This window comes from Phyllobates terribilis, unplaced genomic scaffold (assembly GCF_046119375.1).
Source record: "Phyllobates terribilis strain yellow unplaced genomic scaffold, ASM4611937v1 Scaffold_3408__1_contigs__length_79523, whole genome shotgun sequence".
Taxonomy (NCBI): Eukaryota; Metazoa; Chordata; class Amphibia; order Anura; family Dendrobatidae; genus Phyllobates; species Phyllobates terribilis.
This window is the reverse complement of record NW_027366161.1, coordinates 6,909-27,347: the sequence shown is the minus strand read 5'-3', so window position 1 is coordinate 27,347 and position 20,439 is coordinate 6,909. Positions and strand designations below refer to the sequence as shown.

Below are 20,439 nucleotides of genomic sequence, written 5' to 3'. Positions count from 1 at the left end.
AGAATACCAAAGCATCACCTTCGCAGAGTGAGACTCGGCCTGAGACTCGGCCAAGTCGTGGACCGAGTCGTGCACTGAGTCCCGTTCCGAGAAGAATGATGTCCACGTAACTCGGCCTGAGACTCGGCCGAGTTACGGGTCGCGTCAGGCTAATTTTTCCTCCTCTAACCTAGGTATAAAAGGAACTTTTCTTGGGGACTCTTGGGGAGACCTTTTTTGGGATTAGAAAACTTTTGGAGATCTAAAAAGCCTAAGAGAAAGCTTGTGGATTGGATAACTTGGATTGGATTGAAGTTGAATGGTATGTTGTTTATTACAATGAATTTGATTTCTTCCTTCTCCATGTCTAGCTAAGCTTCAATTTCCATGGTTGGGTAAACCATATGATGGAGTAGATGAGTTTTTATGATGATTTTTGGTTGATTGATCATTTGAATGAAGATTGATTCTCTCTTAGGATGCTTATTGCCCTAATACTATTGTAATAGGAAATCCTACTATCATTTGAGTCCGAGAGGAGATTTTGATTTTAGGGATTGATTATTTGAGTTTACATTTGTCAATTCATGTTAGATCCCTAGGGAGAACTTGAGAATTATTTGCATGAGAGTGATCTAATTTCTCTAGTGGAATTTTAACTATCGTAGTTGATCGATGATTGAATAGATTATGCGGAGCGCGAGAGCGGAAGTTGATTTGTTTGTCATTTGATCTCTAAGAAGCGTAAAGGGTCTAGTTTAGGATAGCCTTGCACGAGAGTGATTGCTAGTCGAATCTAGGCACGTGCACTTATCGTTTGAGAAGAGGTAGTGCTGACATTAGATAGTTGGTCCTTCGAACGACATTCAATTCGGAAGTTAACCATATATCATCTTAATCTCATTGAAACATCATAGTGGGGATCCTAACCTTGGAAGTCTTTCTCTATTGATAACTTCGTGTTACTTGTTAGTTTGAATTCGGTCATAAACTATTCACTCCGTGATCTTTGGCTTAGTCTATTAGTTGGCATTACAATTGATACTACATAGTCCTTGTGTTCGACACCTTGATACTATAACCAAACTCGTTCGCTTGCGAGTGTTGGATTTATTTGCATCAAGTTTTTGGCGCCGTTGCCAGGGACTATCGCTAGTATTGGTTGATTTGAGCAACCAATAGATTAAGTCTCATTTTGTTTTTGATTTTGTTTCTTGTGTCTTTGGTTTCAGATTTGTTCTCCTAGCTGATGCGAAGAGCTCTGAGCAGTGGTACACTATGCGACTACGAACCTGAGCCCGAGCGTGCTCTTCATAGAGGGTTAAGAGAGCAAAGAGAGACTAGAGCCCGAGCTATGGAGGAACAACAAGAGTTGATGGCTCGCCAACAACAACAATTGGCGGATCTACAACACCAACTGGAGCAGCTTCAAGTGCAAAATAATCCTCCAGAGCCGCTAACTTTGGGTGACTATGTGCTGCCTCGTCACCAAGGACCCACATCTGGTGTAGTCCGGCCTTCAGTAGCTGCTCGTAACTTTGAGCTGAAGCCATCTCTGATTAATATGGTTCAGCAAAATCAATTTGGAGGCCTACCGTCCGAGAATCCTCACCAACATCTCAACACTTTCTTGGAACTTATGGATACGGTGAAGATTTATGATGTCTCTGAGGATGCGCTTTATTTGCGTGCTTTTTCATTCTCCCTTAGAGGTCGAGCTAAAGCATGGTTCCAGGCTTTGCCTCAAGGCACTATCAATACTTGGGATGGGCTAGCTAAAGCATTCCTAACCAAGTATTTCCCACCAAAGAAGACCGCAGAGATGAGGAATCAGATCAGTTCATTTCAGATGAAGGATGGGGAATCACTGTATGAAGGTTGGGAGCGTTTTAAAGAACTTTTGCTGTATTGTCCTCATCATGGACAAGATAAGTGGGTGTTGCTGCACACCTTCTACAATGCCGTGGACAATACTAATAGGCTGCTCATTGATGCCTCATCTGGAGGTACTATCATGAAGATGCATATTGATGAAGCTTGGGAGAAGATTGAGGAAATTGCCCAACACACTCATTATTATAATGATGTTCGTTCTATTCCTACTTCTAAGAGAACGGGTGGTCTCTACGAGGGTGATGATGAGATTTGCCAACAAGCCAGAATGGAAGCTATGGCTCATGAGATTAAGCAGTTGAAGTTACAGATGAGCAGGTCTCAGGGTAAGAAGGAGGGAGGTCCTTCTCAAGTTGTCTCGAATGTGGTTTGCCAGTTTTGTGGGGGAGGTGATCATAGCATATCATCTTGCCAAATTTATGCTTCTCAAGATGCTCCCCAAGAAGAAGAGGCCAATTACATGAACAACTTCAATCGGGGTCCTAGGAATGATCAATATTCAAATTCCTATAACTCCGGTTGGAGGAATCAAAACCAAGCTTGGAGGGGAAATCAGAATGCTCCTAGACAACCTCCCGGTTTCCAACAACGCCCCCCTCCACCTCAAAACCAAGAGCGTTCTCAACCATCTGATGAGTCTACTCTTCAACTGATAATGAAGGAGCTTCAGAACATTAACAAGAAGTTGGAGGGCCATGATAGTTTGCATGCTCAATATGCAAAGAATGTTCCTAGACCCCAAGGTCACCTTCCATGCCAAACCGAGGCCAATCCAAAAGGGCAAATCAATGCTGTGTCCTTGAGGAGTGGGAGACAACTCGAGGATCCTAAGGTGGTGGATCTTAAGCAGAAGGGAGAAGCTATTGAAGACTCCGAAGAGGTTGTGGTCCAAGAGAAAGAACAAAAGGAAGTGCCCAAGTATGTGCCACCACCACCATTCAAGCCTCCTCTTCCTTTCCCACAAAGAAGAGCTCACGCCCAGCTAGATCACCAATTTGGCAAATTTGTGGAGGTGTTGAAGAAACTTTGCATCACCATTCCCTTCACCGAAGCTCTCAAGCAAATGCCTACCTATGTGAAGTTCTTGAAGGAGATTCTATCCAACAAGAGAAGCCTTGATGATTATCACACCGTTGCTTTGAGTCAAGAATGTAGTACTCTCATCCAAAACAAGTTGCCACCTAAGCTTGAAGATTCGGGCAGCTTTAGTGTTCCTATGGTGATAGGGAAGAGTACGTACAACACTTTGTGTGATTTGGGTGCTAATGTGAGCATCATTCCTCTTTCCATATGTAGGGAGCTTGATCTCGGAGAACCTAGACCGGTGAGGATGACTTTGCTTATGACTGATAGATCTACGACTCGTCCGATTGGTATTTTGGAAGACATTCTAATCCAGATCGACAAGTTCTACATACCGATCGACTTCATTGTCCTTGATATTCCTGCCGATTCTCCTATTCCTATATTGGTGGGACGGCTCTTCTTAGCCACCGCAGGTGCTCTTATAGACGTGAAGCAAGGTGTTCTCTCCTTCCAAATCGGGGACGAGAAAATTGAATTCAACTTCCCTAAGGCCGTTAAGCAACCTGTTTTTGAGGATGATGTTTCTAGCTTGGATGTGGTTGAAAAGGAAACCCAAGAATCCTTGATGGCTATTGTGATTGATGACCCATTGGAGTACTGTTTGACTAAGAGTGTGATTCCAGCTGACAATCTAGAGCTACTTGCTGATGTGCTCTTAGATTTGGAGTCTACTATAGAGATGCCTGAGACTATTGTTGAGATTTTATCTAGTGAGGACGTTTCCCCCTTGTTGGAGGAGACCCAAGAGGCACCAAAGGTGGAGTTGAAGGCACTTCCATCTAATTTGAGGTATGAGTTCCTTGGACCTAATTCTACTTATCCCGTGATTATTAATGCTAGTCTAAGTGATTCTGAAATTGAGAAATTATTGCATGAACTTCGATTGCATAGGAAAGCCATAAGATATTCGATTGATGATCTAAAAGGAATTAGTCCCTCCATGTGCATGCCTAGGATATTAATGGAAGATGACCATAAACCCACAATTGAGCATCAAAGAAGACTTAATCCTATCATGAAAGAAGTAGTGAAAAAAGAAGTGCTTAAATTACTTGATGCTGGCATTATTTATCCTATTTCTGATAGTGCATGGGTTAGTTCTGTTCATGTTGTGCCTAAGAAAGGGGGAATGACTGTTGTAAAAAATGATAAGAATGAATTGATTCCCACTAGAACCGTTACCGGTTGGAGAATGTGCATTAACTATAGGAAATTGAACAAGGCCACTAGGAAAGATCATTTTCCACTTCCATTCATTGATCAAATGCTTGAAAGGTTATCTAAACATTCGTACTTTTGTTATTTGGATGGTTATAGTGGATTTTTCCAAATTCCTATCCATCCGGATGATCAAGAGAAGACCACATTCACATGCCCCTATGGCACTTTTGCCTATAGGAGGATGCCTTTTGGTCTATGTAATGCGCCGGGTACCTTTCAAAGATGCATGATGGCTATATTTTCTGATTTTATTGAGGATATTATGGAGGTGTTTATGGATGATTTCTCTGTTTATGGTACTTCTTTTGATACTTGCTTGTCTAACTTGTCCCGAGTTCTACAACGGTGTGAAGAGGTAAACCTTGTCTTGAATTGGGAAAAATGTCATTTTATGGTAAATGAAGGGATTGTGTTAGGGCACTTGGTTTCTAACCGAGGAATCGAGGTCGACAAGGCCAAGATTGAGATCATGGAGAAGATGCCACCTCCAACGTCGGTCAAGGGTGTGAGAAGTTTTCTTGGGCATGCGGGGTTCTATCGGAGATTCATTAAGGATTTTTCCAAGATTTCAAAACCTCTCAATAACCTACTTTTGAAGGATGTTTCCTTTGAGTTTTCGGAAGAATGTTTTGATGCTTTTTGCAGGTTGAAGGAGGCTTTGATTTCGGCTCCTATAATGCAACCTCCTGATTGGGATCTCCCATTTGAGCTGATGTGCGATGCAAGTGATCATGATATAGGGGCTGTTCTTGGCCAAAGGAAGGATAAGAAGCTTCACGCTATCTACTATGCTAGTAGAACTCTTGATGGAGCTCAGATGAATTATGCCACCACAGAAAAGGAGTTGCTTGCTATAGTGTTTGCTTTTGAGAAGTTCAGGTCTTATTTGGTTGGTCCCAAAGTCATTGTCTACACCGACCATGCTGCTATCAGGTATCTCTTGAGCAAGAAGGAGGCAAAACCAAGACTAATTCGTTGGATTCTTCTTCTTCAAGAGTTTGACTTGGAAATTCGAGATAAGAAAGGTTCAGTGAATTTGGTTGCTGATCACCTCTCTAGATTGACTCCCGAACAGTTGAAGAGTACTAAGGATGAGCCTCCTATCGATGACTCATTTCCCGACGATCATTTATTCTAAATCACTGATGAGATATTGGCTCTTGCAAATTCTAAGTTGCCATGGTATGCTGATTTTGCCAATTACTTGGTTTGCAACGAGTTACCTCCCAAGATGTCCTTTTAACAGAAGAAGAAATTCATGTCTGATGTTCGGCACTACTATTGGGATGAGCCATTATTGTTCAAAAGGTGTGCGGATGGGGTGATTAGAAGATGTATTCCGGAGGAGGAAGTGGAAAGTGTTATTGCTCATTGTCACTCTCTACCATGCGGCGGTCATGCTAGCTCATCTAAGACTACCTCCAAGATTCTAAATTCTGCTCTCTATTGGCCTTCGATGTTTAGAGATGTGCACCGCTTTATTGCTTCTTGTGATGCGTGTCAGCGTACCGGCAATATTTCTAGAAGAAATGAGATGCCTCTTAATAATATTCAGGAGGTCGAAATCTTTGATGTATGGGGGATCGATTTCATGGGCCCTTTTCCTCCGTCCAGCTCTAACAAGTACATCCTTGTGGCGGTGGATTATGTGTCCAAATGGGTTGAGGCCGTTGCTTCACCGACAAACGACTCTAGAGTGGTTTCCAGGTTCCTTAATAAGGTGATCTTTCCGAGGTTTGGCATTCCAAGAGTTATAATTAGTGACGGTGGATCTCATTTCATTGAAAAGAAGTTTGAGGGCTTGTTGAGAAAATATGGTGTCACCCATCGGATAGCAACCCCATATCATCCACAAACTAGTGGACAAGTTGAGGTCTCTAACAGGGAGATTAAGGCTATATTAGAGAAGACGGTGTCCGGGTCTCGCAAGGATTGGGAAATGAAGCTCGATGATGCTCTTTGGGCATATAGAACGGCATTCAAGACCCCCATTGGCACGACACCTTACCGTTTGATCTATGGGAAATCATGTCATTTGCCCGTGGAACTTGAGCATAAAGCGTATTGGGCGATCAAGTTGTTCAATTATGATATGAAGGCAGCTGGCGAAAAGAGAATGTTTCAGCTACAAGAGCTTGAAGAATTGAGGTTGAATGCTTATGAAAATGCCAAGATCTATAAAGAGAGAACAAAAAAATGGCATGACGCTCACATCATTCTGAAGGAATTTCATGAAGGTGATCTTGTCTTGCTATTCAATTCGAGATTAAGGCTTTTTCCTGGTAAGCTTAAGTCTCAGTGGAGTGGCCCATTTAAAGTTCGGAAGGTGTTTCCTCATGGAGCCGTGGAACTATGTAATGATAAAGGGGAAGTCTTTAAGGCTAATGGACAACGGCTTAAGAGGTATGTCACCAATAGGCCGATTGAGGAGTTTGCGTTCGTCGCTCTCCTCGATCCAAATTCTTAGAAGACGACGGATGGTCAAGCTACTGACCTAAACTAAGCGCTAGGTGGGAGGCAACCCATCGGGTCAGGTATTGTATTCTTTCATTTCAATAAACAAGGTGCGCCAATAAGCTCGACGAGAAAATTTTGCGCAGAACGGAACTCGGCCGAGTCCTGGACCGAGTCCCACTCTGCGGCTGCCTCTCCTTTTCTCTGCCGGCTGAGACACGGTCTGAGACTCGGCCGAGTCTCGGGCTGAGTCTCACTCTGGGCCGCTGTTCGATTATAATTTTTTTTTCTATCCTCCCACTTCGTCTTCTCTCCCGAGCCGGCCCTAATTCCCTCAGCGCTGCTCCCTCAGACTCTCCCTTCCGCCCTAATTCCTTCAGTGCTGCTCCGGCCCTAATTCCCCTAATTCCCTCGGACTCGCCCTTCCGTCCTTCTCCTTCAACCCTCTGTTCGACCGCCAGCATCCCTGTTCGTCTCTTCTCCTCTGCGCGCCACCGCACCTCCCAGACCACCGCTAGCCTCCTTCCTTGTTCGTCTCTTCTCCTCTGCGCGCCACCACACCTCCCAAACCACCGCCTGCTACTCCGACCACCGCCCAGCCCAACCCCCCTATTTCTCTGCTAGGCCGTCGCCCCTCGTCTCTGCACAACCACATAGGTCTAATTCCCTAATCTGAACCAATTTGGTCTTCAAATCCCACTAATTTAGCCCTAATTTTTGTAATTTGGGTTTTTAGGTATTCTACTTCTCTTACTCTTGGTTGATAATTAGAGGATTTAGATTGTTGTTCTAATGATTTGCGGATTTGGAATGGTGTTATCATGATTGGAAATTTTGATTGGGAATTAAGCATGTACATTGATATTTCTTGTAAGTGTTGTTTGATTTCATTTTTTCGAGAAATTCGCTTAATAGTTTTCCTATTATGTCGTTTTTCTTGTTTTTGTTACACAATGCTTCTTGAATTAATTGAATTGTTGCTTAGGCCCTTGGCGGGATTCATGCTAGATTGTCTTGATTAGGCCCTTGGCGGGAATCATGCTAGATTGTCTTGATTAGGCCCTTGGCGGGATTATTCATGCTAGATTATTGATTAGGCCTTTGGCGGGATTATTCATGCACTTATGTGACATTGCTCTGTCTTGCATTGGTGTTGTATTTCCTATTCTTATCGCAGGTGCTTTAATGGGTCCTAAACGCCAGAAACGACCGGCTCCTTCTTCTTCTTCTTCTCGTGTTCCGTCTCCTCCACCGCGCGACGATTCTCCTGCATCTTACGGCATTCATTTTCTCAAGCCCGAACACGTCAAGGCTTTTGAGCGTATCAGGACGCGGAGCTTGGTCCCGTCTCGCTATTTAGACTTTGAGCTGCTTGATACCTTGGGAATACGGACCGATGTTGAGTGGCTTGCCGAGCGTTTAGGTTGGACGACTTTCCTTCAGCTTCAGGAACCTACATATACGGGTCTCACGCTTGAGTTTCTGAGTACCCTTGAAGCTCAAATTTTTCAAGGTCTTGACTGTGAGGCGGGGCTTTGCACATTTCGGCTTGGGAACGTTGATCGTGTGCTTACTTTAGCTGCGATTAGTGGGATATTTGGTTTCCCAGTTGTGACTGATTCCTGCGTTCCTAGGGGCGAGTCCCGCATTGATTTCTGCAACCCCGCGTCATTCTGGAAGGAAATCGGGTCTGGTGATTATTCTCCTAGGACAACCAAGGCTTCAAGCATCACCAACCCCGCGCTTCGTGTGTTTCATCGGTTTATGGCCCACACTATATTTGCCCGCGGCGATGGTGGTGAGAATAGTGCTACCAAGAAGGAGGTTATTGTCTTATGCACTGCCTTGCTCGGTCATCCCATTAACTCTGCTGCTTTCTTGATGAACCATTTGAGTGTCGTGGGTAATAGACCATCCGGGGTGATCGCCGTGGGTGGTTTGGTCACTCGTCTCACCCGCCACTTCGGAGTTGCACTGCATCGGCGTCCTGATCGTCTCCATCCCCCGTCCATTGGCGTTCCGCTATTCCGGAACATGAAGATGCTCCACTCTTACCATTCTACGTGGTATTGGGCATTTCCTTCTTCCACGCAGCTTCTTCGTCTTCCGTGTCCTGGCCGCATCTCTCTTCTTCAACGCTCCAATTGGCATCTTCGGACCCGACACATGCATCTCTACAGAGTGGTCCACCTGCGGATGCTGATCCTATGGAGGATGCTGATCCTATGGCGGCTGATGTTGCTGCTGCCCCCTCCTCGGGTTCACGTGCAAGTGCTCCTGATGTGCACGCCTTGCTTAGCTCCTTGCATCGCGACATGACCGACTAGTTCTCTTCTCTACGCACCCAGGTCTCTCTGCTCGATGGCAAGGTTGATTTGGTGAGCACCCGTGTTTCCGCCCTTGAAGACAAGATTGACCAGCTTCGCACGTTTATGGGGCATTCCGGTCCTCCACGACCTCCGCAAGGGTAGTTCCATCGTGAGTGTTCCTCTTCCTTACGTTTTACATTGGGACAATGTCGGATTTAAGTTTGGGGGAGTATCTACGATTTGCATTGCATGTAGTTTGTTTTATTAGTTGGATCTTTTTCTTTCTTTTTTTTCTTTTTTGCGTGTTTAGTTGACGATTTCCCCGACATGATCTTTTGTGGGTTCTTATAATAGTGTATTGATTAGGAATCTTTTTAGTATGCTTTGGTTGTTGATATTTCAATTGCATTATGAGGATGACATGATTGATCACGCTTTGAATAATGAACTGAGCATGCCGACTTTGATTAAGATATATTAGAACCGAAACTCTAGATAATTGTCCTAGTGAGTTTGTTTGCCTTTCATGGACTACTTTGCAGTGTCCTCTTATTTCTCATGAGTGAACTCTCTTTGTTTGTTATCTCTAGAACTTGCTTCCAAATCTCTTTGAGACTGCATATAGGACTAAAAATGCATCACATTTGATTGAGACATTATATTTTATGAGCCCATATTATCCTTGACTATCCTTGATGATATCCTTCTCTTGTAGCCCTTTGAGCCTTATAGCCTTTCTTTGTTAGCTCCACAAAAGTAATCCGAGCTTATATTTATATCCTACCTATCTAGGGGATTGGACTTCTATTTACTTGGTGTGGTTGTGAGGCAAGCTTAGGGGAATGGTAGATGTTGGGGGTGGTTAACGATGTTTGATTATATAGTTTTGTCTTGTTGTTTATATCCAATTTGCTCCCTTCTCTTTCATCATTTCAAAAAAAAGATATATAAAAAAATGAAAAAAAGAGAAATAAGTGAAAGAGAAGAAAAGGAGCAACAAATAGACAATTTGATAGATCTTGGGTTGGGTTGTGTATTTGTGCTTATTGTAATATCACTTGAGTTGGTGTTGTTCTCATATGAAGTTCATATCTCCTAGATTTTGCACCACATGGCCAAAAATTTCATCCATGCCTTATAGAGTACCTTGGCCCCATTACAACCCCTTGTATGTCTCATGATTGTGTTTTGCATTCTACCTAGTAGTGGAGATCTAGGTTTGGTTGCAAGCTTATGGTAGTTAATATTCAAAGTTGAGTTATAACATTGAGTGAAACACATACCTACATATATGAGTGAGAGTGACATGTTCTATTAATCCGCTAAGATCTAGAGTTGAGGAACTAATATTTTCTTGTCATTGATTGAGAAGCATGCTAGGAAGAGATTTGTTTTCTGTTTGATCTTTCGTTGTTATTAATCATACGTCACTTGGATAGATACCTCTTTGGTGTATTACTTGGATTCATTGACGTGCATTTGCTTGGGACAAGCAAAGTTCAAGTTTGGGGGAATTTGATAACTTGCATTTAGGCTAGTTTAGGGCATGTTTATTTCTTCTCATTAGGTTGGTTTTGTTTTATTTTCGATAGGTTTGTTTCTTTTTCGTTTAGATTTCTAGTGTTCGGAGTCAACCCTTGCGTTGTGTGTTTTCAGGATGAATTCGAGGCGTCTTTGATGATCGTGGACTATATCTTGGAGACGCCCATGTGGATGACTTGGATGTGCAAGGCCGGGGTCAAGAATGTGTGGTGCAACGAGTAAAAGAAGATAGAAGTGAAGCCTATGCAGAGTGAGACTCGGCCGAGTTGTAGCCCGAGTCAGAATACCAAAGCATCACCTTCGCAGAGTGAGACTCGGCCTGAGACTCGGCCGAGTCGTGGACCGAGTCGTGCACTGAGTCCCATTCCGAGAAGAATGATGTCCACGTAACTCGGCCTGAGACTCGGCCGAGTTACGGGTCGCGTCAGGCTAATTTTTCCTCCTCTAACCTAGGTATAAAAGGAACTTTTCTTGGGGACTCTTGGGGAGACCTTTTTGGGGATTAGAAAACTTTTGGAGATCTAAAAACCCTAAGAGAAAGCTTGTGGATCGGATAACTTGGATTGGATTGAAGTTGAATGGTATGTTGTTTATTACAATGAATTTGATTTCTTCCTTCTCCATGTCTAGCTAAGCTTCAATTTCCATGGTTGGGTAAACCCTATGATGGAGTAGATGAGTTTTTATGATGATTTTTGGTTGATTGATCATTTGAATGAAGTTTGATTCTCTCTTAGGATGCTTATTGCCCTAATACTATTGTAATAGGAAATCCTACTATCATTTGATTCCGAGAGGAGATTTTGATTTTAGGGATTGATTATTTGAGTTTACATTTGTCAATTCATGTTAGATCCCTAGGGAGAACTTGAGAATTATTTGCATGAGAGTGATCTAATTTCTCTAGTGGAATTTTAACTATCGTAGTTGATCGATGATTGAATAGATTATGCGGAGCGCGAGAGCGGAAGTTGATTTGTTTGTCATTTGATCTCTAAGAAGCGTAAAGGGTCTAGTTTAGGATAGCCTTGCACGAGAGTGATTGCTAGTCGAATCTAGGCACGTGCACTTGCGAGTGTTGGATTTATCCGCATCAGTTGTATTGATTGGCTCACCAGCTACTTCATGCTCGATTAGGCATCCGTCATCGATGGCCACTGTGTCAAGATTCTGGTTGCACGGCATTATGTTGCAAGTGATGAAGAAGTGTAGCAACTTCTTGTAGAGCGGGAGGGGGCCGGTCTTCAAAACAAAGGGAATAGTATTGCAGAAGACAACTTGCTTGATGTACCTAACTTTCTTTGGCTAGTTATTCTTCAACACCTTGTTGTACCCGGTTAAGTTGTCTTGCCCAATCACCCGAGCGAAATCCATAACGAGGAAACACTCGTTTTTCCCTTTCCAGACAATGTACACCATGTCGACGGGCTTATCACCAATAGTAGTAACGGGGGTGAGAATAGTTGATCGGAGCTTATTATATGGTGTTAACTAGCGACTATTAGACTAGGTTTAGTGGTGTTTAGGTGCTTAACAAATGGTATGCCCGGAATCCGGTTAGGAGCTCATTTATGGATTAGCGGGGTGCTCGTAAGCGTTTTTAGTGGTTTTATTATGGAGATCTTGCTTGTGCGTACTTATAGTGCATTCGGGATGGAGCTAGATAAAGTATGCCACACCTACACCCCAGGAGAAGCCGAGAGGCAATGCCGAGCCGCCTCGACGCTTGCAGAAGCCAGAAGTTCGTCTCATGTGCAGAAGTCACGACCAAGATTGAGGCTCACGACCGAGATTCAGCCTCAAACAAGACAGTCACGACGGAGACAGAGATGTCACGATCTAGAATAATCCGCAGATGAGATGTCACGATCGAGAGGCCCTGTCACGATCGTGACCAATGAAGAGCGGATGAACTGGACCAATATCACGATCGTGACCACTGTGTCACGGTCGTGATGTGGACACGGAATGCCCAGATTCGAAGATTTTATTCCGATATTTTATTAGTTATTTCCACATCTTTTGATTTGTTTTCATTTATTTAATTCCTTTTTTATTAGAGACTATATAAGGTTTAGAAAATTAGGTTTTAGCATTCATTCTTTACGTAGAAATTCAGCAGCAGTGAGAGAAAGCTTCACCTTTGTTCCATCGTTCGCTCATCTCTCATGTCAGAGAAATTCAGCAGCAGTCAGAGAAAGCTTCACCTTCTAGAAGCTGAAAGGGAAACATAAGGTGCAGATCAACGAGAGAGTTTCTACAGCCATCCAGCAGAAGATAGCAAAGAAGTGCTCGGACCCAGGTATGGTTAGTATCCCCTGTATTATTGGTAAGTCTAAGATTGATAGGGCCATGTTAGATTTGGGTGCTTCTATTAATGTTATGCCTTACTCGTTATACAAGTCGCTAGGACTAGGACCCCTAAATGAAACATGGCTTGTGATTCAGCTAGCTGACATGTCTATGGTTTAGTCGAAGATGTATTGGTTATGGTGGATAATCTTGTATTTCTTGTGGATTTCTATGTGCTGGATATGAATCATGGTGCGCAGGCTGCACCTATCCTTCTAGGTAGACCCTTCATGAGGACAGCCAAAACTAAGTTCGATCTAGACACCGGGGCGCTTACACTCGAGTTTGACAGGGATGTTGTCAGTTTTAACATATATGAAGCTACGACACAACCCCCGAATGATAACGCGGTATTTTCTATTGATAAGGTTATTAAACCCCCCGAACTATGTTCGTAGGCGCTGTGCACCGCCTCCCTAATTCTACTTTGGGCAGTAGCCACACCTCTCTAACCGCACAAGACGAGAAACCTGCTAGTACTGTTGTGCAGGTTAAGAAGAAAGCAAGTACATGGCCCCCAGCTGAGTCAAAGTGTGCGGGAAGTAAGAAGAAAAAGGTGAAGCAAAGGTGGAGATTTCGAGAGGTGAATGGTCTAAGGTTCAAACCTTTCCAAGACTGGTTCATACAAGAAATTCTGAGAGCGGAGGTTCCAAAGGGACCGAAAGACGCTGGTTGATTTATTCTACGTCGTCCCACGGCGATAACTACGGCGCTGATTGGGAGGTAACCCGAGGGAGTACTTCTAACTTTTCTCCCATTATTTTGTTTTGTTTTTGTTTCTTTTTCAGGAAAAATCGCGGAACTAGCATGTAGGAAGCCATCAGAGGAGTAAAAACGACGTTCGCCTTCCTCAGCTACACGTGTCACAGTCGTGACATCTCCAATAAAAAAAGAAGAGAAAATTTCCATAGCATCCCACTCATCCCATAGCCGGCCATAATACCCCCATGACCCTCATGACCGAGACAACACCCCAACATTTCACGTGTCTTCTTCCTCTTCCATTTTTATATATTGTGTCCTCTTTTGCTGCATTGAGGACAATGCACGGTTCAAGTGTGGGGAGAGGAGTTGACTTATTTGGGTGATAACTTTTGGTGATGTTTTGTTGTTTTTAGTCTTTCGAGTACTTTTGCTGATGTTTTGTTCTTTTGAGTCTATCGAGTCTGTATCAGGATATTTCTTTGAACTTTTAGTTTATTAAAAAAAAGAAAAAAATCAGAAAAACCGGGGAGTAAGAAGTGAATGGATCGAAAAGGGGGGCTAAAAAAAATCAATAAATAAATATATAAATAAAAACAAAAGAACTAGGCAAGTAAAAATGGAAAAAAGGAAAAGGTGGGTGCCTGAAAAGGAAAAAGAAATGAGTATATAGTTCCTACCACTTTAGAGAATTTTGGTGAAAACCTGAAAGGGAGTCGGGATTACATGATTGGTGATTATTTGACCACTTGGTTAGATTGATTGCATTCTTTATTGGCGTTGGAGACATAAGAATGGAGTTGAAGTATTGTCTCGGGTTTTAGGATTCATCAAGGAGGGATAAGAAGTTAGTAATTGGCCTTTTATTCTTCTATTTTGAGCTTATTGACATCCATGCTTCACATGCTCATCTTTTGGTATTTCATGAGATTTGTTACACATTATTGGCGGTTGTATTAGATTCTAGGATTATATTTATGTTCTTGGAGTTTGATGCATATTGTTATGGTTGTGCTATGCGGATTTCTTGATTAGGATTGGTGGTTGTGATGTATGGTTTGATGTTATTGATTAGTGGTTTAGGATATTAACTGAAGAGGAGGTCTAAGAAGTGTGTAAGAGAGTGGGTGACTTGATTTTTGTCTTCATTATTATGCATATACCCTTACCCTTAGAGGATATTAGGAGTCCACTTGTGCTTATTGCGCATCACTTGGTTCGATTTGGTTATTATCATGGAGTGGTGACATATGAAGTGGAGACATAAGGAGGGATTTGGGTAGGTCATCTTGGAGAGATAAGGAGATAGATTGGAGTTAGGATAGTGCTTGTTTACACTTGGACTTCGGAGTATAGTCGCTAGCAGACTCTCCCTACGCTTACTGCAAACCTTTGTGCTTATAGGAGGAGTGAGTTTCATTTTGCTTACTCGAGGAAGAGCAAGGTTTAAGTGTGGGGAAGTTTGATCGGAGCTTGTTATATGGTGTTAACTAGCGACTATTAGACTAGGTTTAGTGGTGTTTCGGTGCTTAACGAGTGGTATGCCCGGAATCCGGTTTGGAGTTCATTTATGGATTACCGGGTTCTCGTAAGAGTTTTTAGTGGTTTTATTATGGAGATCCTACTTGTGCTTACTTTTAGTGCATTCGGGATGGAGCTAGATGAAGTATGCCACGCATACACCCCAGGAGAAGCCGAGAGGCAAAGGCGAGCTGCCTCGACGCTTGTAGAAGCCAGAAGTTCGTCTCAGGTGCAGAAGTCACGACCGAGATGGAGGTTCACGACCGAGATTCAGCCTCAGACAAGACAGCCACGACCGAGACAGAGATGTCACGATCGAGACTAAGTCGCAGATGAGATGTCACGATCGAGAGACTCTGTCACGATCGTGACCAATGAAGAGAGGATGAACTGGACCAATATCACGATCGTGACCACTATGTCACGGTCGTGACGCGGACACGGAATGCCTAGATTCGAAGATTTTATTCCGATATTTTATTAGTTATTTCCACATCTTTATTTTGTTTTCATTTATTTTAGTTCCTTTTTATTAGAGACTATATAAGGTTTAGAAAATTAGGTTTTAGCATTCATTCTTTACGTAGAAATTCAGCAACAGCCAGAGAAAGCTTCACCTTTGTTCCATCATTCGCTCACCTCTCTTGGTTTGTTTTCCCATCATCATTCATTAATATTCATTGCTTTCTATGGCTATGTCTAGCTAAATTCATCATAGTTCACTTCTAAGGTTGAAGCCATTGTTCAAGGTTTGTTGTGGAATTCAAACGCTTATGTTCTAAGTTTAATTTCAGGATTGTTTCAGAATCTCTTGTGCTTTATATTATCATTGATTGATCTTGACTTTATCTAGGTTGCAAACTAGGTTGATTATTACCCTTCATATTTCTAGGCTAGATAATTCGATTTGAAAAGTCTTTTCTTTAGGCACCGAGCATGATTTGCATAGACTATTTGCGAGTGCTTATTGTGTAGAGATTGTGAACTTGTGTCGAGTATCGGTGATTTGCCAATGGTATTGTACAAGCCTACTTATCTTTGATCTTCATGTTGTTGTGCTTTTCATGGTTATTGCATAATAAGGGTTTCTAGGACTATTTGGACTAGTTGCTTATTACGAACAAAGAGTAGGACAACCGGATTAAACAATTCAGAATATAAGTTGTCAGGATTCGATGATCAACATTCCATTTGAATAATGCGCTGATACTAAAGGAGTGAGCTTTTTACCCATAATTGTTTACAAACCAATCATCATATTCCTTTCGTACTTATTGAATTTCTTAGCTATTAGAATCAAACAAAAATCCTCAATTGGTTACTACATGGTTGCATAATTGGAAATAAACTGTCTTTCTGGCTCTCTTGGGATTCGACCCCTACTTCCCACTTTACTAAGTGGATAATTGAGTTGGGTATCTTTGATAGGGATAACGACCTTAGCCCCCACGAAATTTTGGCGCCGTTGCCGGGGAGCCAACTATTATAGTTTATTTCTGTTTGTGTTACTATTTTAGTGTGGACCTATCTTATGGTCCACACTCGCGCTACTGATCCAAATTTATTTGTTTACGATCCATAGATAGACGGACCTTTTTTCAGACTTTACGACAAGGGATTCACGACTTGGTGATCGACAACATGGCTAGAAATCAAACTTTGCGACAACTTACGGACCCAGACCTGACGCAACACAACCTAGGAGTAACGTTGCCTGCCCTAAATGTTGGTGTCATGTTCGAGCTCAAGACTGGTTTCATCAATCTGCTACCGAAATTACATGGTCTGGTTGGGAATTTATAGAATTTTTTAGAAATTATATAGATTTATTTATGAATTTTATACAATTTGTTAGTAATTATTTAAGAATTTTTATGAATTATATAGAATTATATATGAATTTAATAGAAATATATAGTATTTTATAGAATTTATATAGATTTTTTAGGAATTATATAGGTTTTGTTAGGAATTATATAGAATTATTATGAATTATACAGATTTATATTAAATTTTTTAGGAATTATATAGGATTTTTAGAAATATGTAGATTTTTTTAGAAATTATATAGAATAATTTATGAATTATATAGATTTATATACAATTTTTTAGGAATTATATAAGATTTTTAGAAATTATATAGATTATTTTAGAAATTATATAGAATTATTTATGAATTATATACAATATTTTTAGGAATTATTTCAATTTTTTTAGAAATTATATAGATTTTTTATGAATTATATAATGGTATTTTTAGAAATAAAGAATTTTTAATGATTTTGTAATATAGGATTTTTAATAATTATATAGGATTTTTAGTAATTATATAGGATTTTTTATGAATTATGTAGGGTTTTTAATGAATTTTATAGGATTTTTAGGGAATTATATATAATTTTTTAGGAATTATATAGAGTTATGAATTATATAGGATTGTTTGGGAATTATATAGGATTTTGTAGGAATTATATAGAGTATTATGAATCTAGAATTTTTATGGATTTAGAATATCATGGATTTAGAATTTTTGTGGATTTAGTAATATATATGATTGGTGGATTTAATATTTAAAATTTTTTAAGTATTAAAATATTAATATATAAAAAATGAGAATTATGATTAATCCTAATTCTCGGTGTACATGTAACACAATAAATTAGAGATTGTGTTGCTAAGATAATAAATGCGAGTAGATGGAATCGTCATCTAATAAAACGCGCTACAGAGATGAACCAAGACCGTGGTTGGATGTATCGGAGACTCACGGGGGGTTGCTAACTCCCGACTTTCCAGAGTAAGTGACAGAGTTTATCTAGTTCGACATAGATCATCCAGAATGTATGAGTAAAGGAAAGATTAAATGCCCCTGTACTAAGTATGCATGTAAAAATAAAAGCTATCGCAATACCGAAGATGTAGAATATCATATTTTGAGGAATGAGTTTGTGAAAGATTATCAAATATGGGTGTTTCATGGCAAGGGGACCGTGTTGAATCCCGGAGGACAACAGTATGCTGTACCAGAGAATGATGTCGAGGGGTTTGAGTTTTCATCCGGTTATAGAATGATACATGATGTTTCTGATCCAGAAGTGGTCTTCCATGAAGATGAGCCTCCGAATGCCGAATCACAGAAATGTTTCGATATGATTCGAGCAGCGGAACAAGAAATATGGACTGGTAATAACAAGCAGTCCCCGTTTTCTGCATCTGCTAAAATGATGGATATCAAGTGTCGTCATCAGAGTTCAATAAGGTTAATGGACGACATGTGCGAGTTTATACAAGAGCTGCTTCCGGAGGATAACAAGATGCCAACCAATTTTGCTAACATAAAGAAGTTGGTTAAGGGTTTGGGGTTGCCGGTTGAGGTCATTGACTGTTGTTGCCGAAAATGTATGCTTTATTGGGGGGAAGAAGATGCAGATAGAACGGAATGCAAAGTGTGTGGTGAACCGCGGTGGAAAACCTGTGACCCAAGGTAAATCAAAAAGAGGAAAGGCTAGAGTCCCATATCGGAAAATGTGTGATTTTCCAATAACTACAAGGCTACCAAGATTGTATGCTTCGAAATCAACTGCCCAACATATGACGTGGCACGGTGACCATCAGATGGTTGATGACAAGATGTGTCACTCGTTCGACTTTCCGGCGTGGAAACGTTTTAGTTAGCTGCATTCCGATTTCGCCGATGAAGTCAGAAATATCATATTAGGCTTGTGTTCCGATGGGTTTCAGCCATTCAGCAACTTCGGGCAACAATATTCATCATGACCGGTCATCCTAACACCCTATAATCTCCCTCCTGGCATGTGCATGAAGGATGAGTTTATGTTTCTAACGGTTCTGGTCCCGGGTCCTAGAAATCCGAAGCAGCAAATGGACATATTCTTACAGCCATTGAATGCAGAGTTAAACTAGTTGTGGGAGTGTGGAGTCACAACATACGATGTTCATAAACGACAGAACTTCCAGCTGAAAGCGGCTCTTATGTGGACAATTAATGACTTCCCCGTCTATTCTATGTTGTCTGGATGGAGCACTGCTGGTAGACAGGCTTGCCCTTATTGCATGGAGGAGACAGATGCATTCACGCTGCCCAAGAGTGGTACTCAGTCGTGGTTTGATTGCTCTCGGAAGTTTTTGCATCCACGTCATGCATTTCGCAAAAATGTCACTGATTTTCGTAAGGGCAGACAGGAGCGCAAAAAGCTTAGGGGGGTGAGAACTGGAGTTGAATTGTTAGCTGAGCTGGTTTGGGTTTAAGAAGTCATATGAGCCTGGATTGAAACATCATATTGCTTTACTGTCCAAAAAACATGGATGGAATAAGAAGAGCATCTTCTGGGATTTACCTTACTGGAGTACGAATGTTATTCGACATAATTTAGATGTCATGCATATTGAGAAAATTGTGTTCGACAATGTGTTCAATACCGTGCTCAATCTCCCAGGGATGAAAAAAGACCATGAAAAATCCAGGGAAGAACTGAATGAAATATGTGATCAACCAGAGCTAGCTAAAGATGTTGCGATTGGGAAGTTTCCGAAGGTAGTTACACATTAGACAAGGATTCAAAAAGAGTCTTGCTTGAGTTGGATACAGAAGATAAAGTTTCCAGATGGGTAAGCGTCCAACTTTTCCAGATGTGTCTATCCGAAAAATCAAAAAATGCATGGGATGAAAAGTCATGATTGCCATGTATTTATGCAACGACTTCTGCCAGTCGCTCTTCTGGAACTTTTACCAAAAGATGTGTGGGAGCCATTAACGGAGCTGAGTATCTTCTTCAAGGAGTTAACTTCCACCTCATTGACAGAAGAAGACATGCATCGTCTGGAGGGTGAAATCCCCAAAATACTTTGCAAGCTGGAACGTATTTTGCCGCCCAGTTTTTTCGACTCTCTGGAGCATCTCCCCTTGCATCTTCCTTACGAGGCGATGATGGCAGGACCAGTTCAATATCGATGGATGTATCCATTTGAAAGGTATTGGTCCTACAATTGACGTTTTCCCCTTCATTCTTTTATCTATTTATAACTAATAGATTCCAAAAACAGATATTTGGGGAAGTTGAAGAAAAAGGTCAGAAATAAAGGCAGAGTGGAAGGAAGCATTAACAACGGATATTTGCAAGAAGAAATCGCGAAATTTGCATCCTTTTATTTTACTAAAGGTGATCCGCGGATAGCCGAGCGAGTGAGAAGAAATGAAACTTGTGATATGGACGTCGATGACAATGTCGACCGACTTTCAGTCTTCAAATCGAAGGGAAGGCCTATCTTGACGACGAAGAGATTATTGCTGCTAGGACCTATGTTCTTCTGAACTGTCCTGAAATTGAAGCCCATAGAATGTAAGGGTTACGTTTTTATA

The 20,439-nt window shown here is 41.4% G+C and overlaps 1 pseudogene; it reads left to right on the top strand.

Moving 5' to 3' along the window:
• The first annotated feature begins 1,228 nt into the window (after positions 1-1,228).
• On the top strand, positions 1,229-6,646 carry LOC141247873 (uncharacterized; annotated as a pseudogene).
• The last annotated feature ends 13,793 nt before the right edge of the window (positions 6,647-20,439 follow it).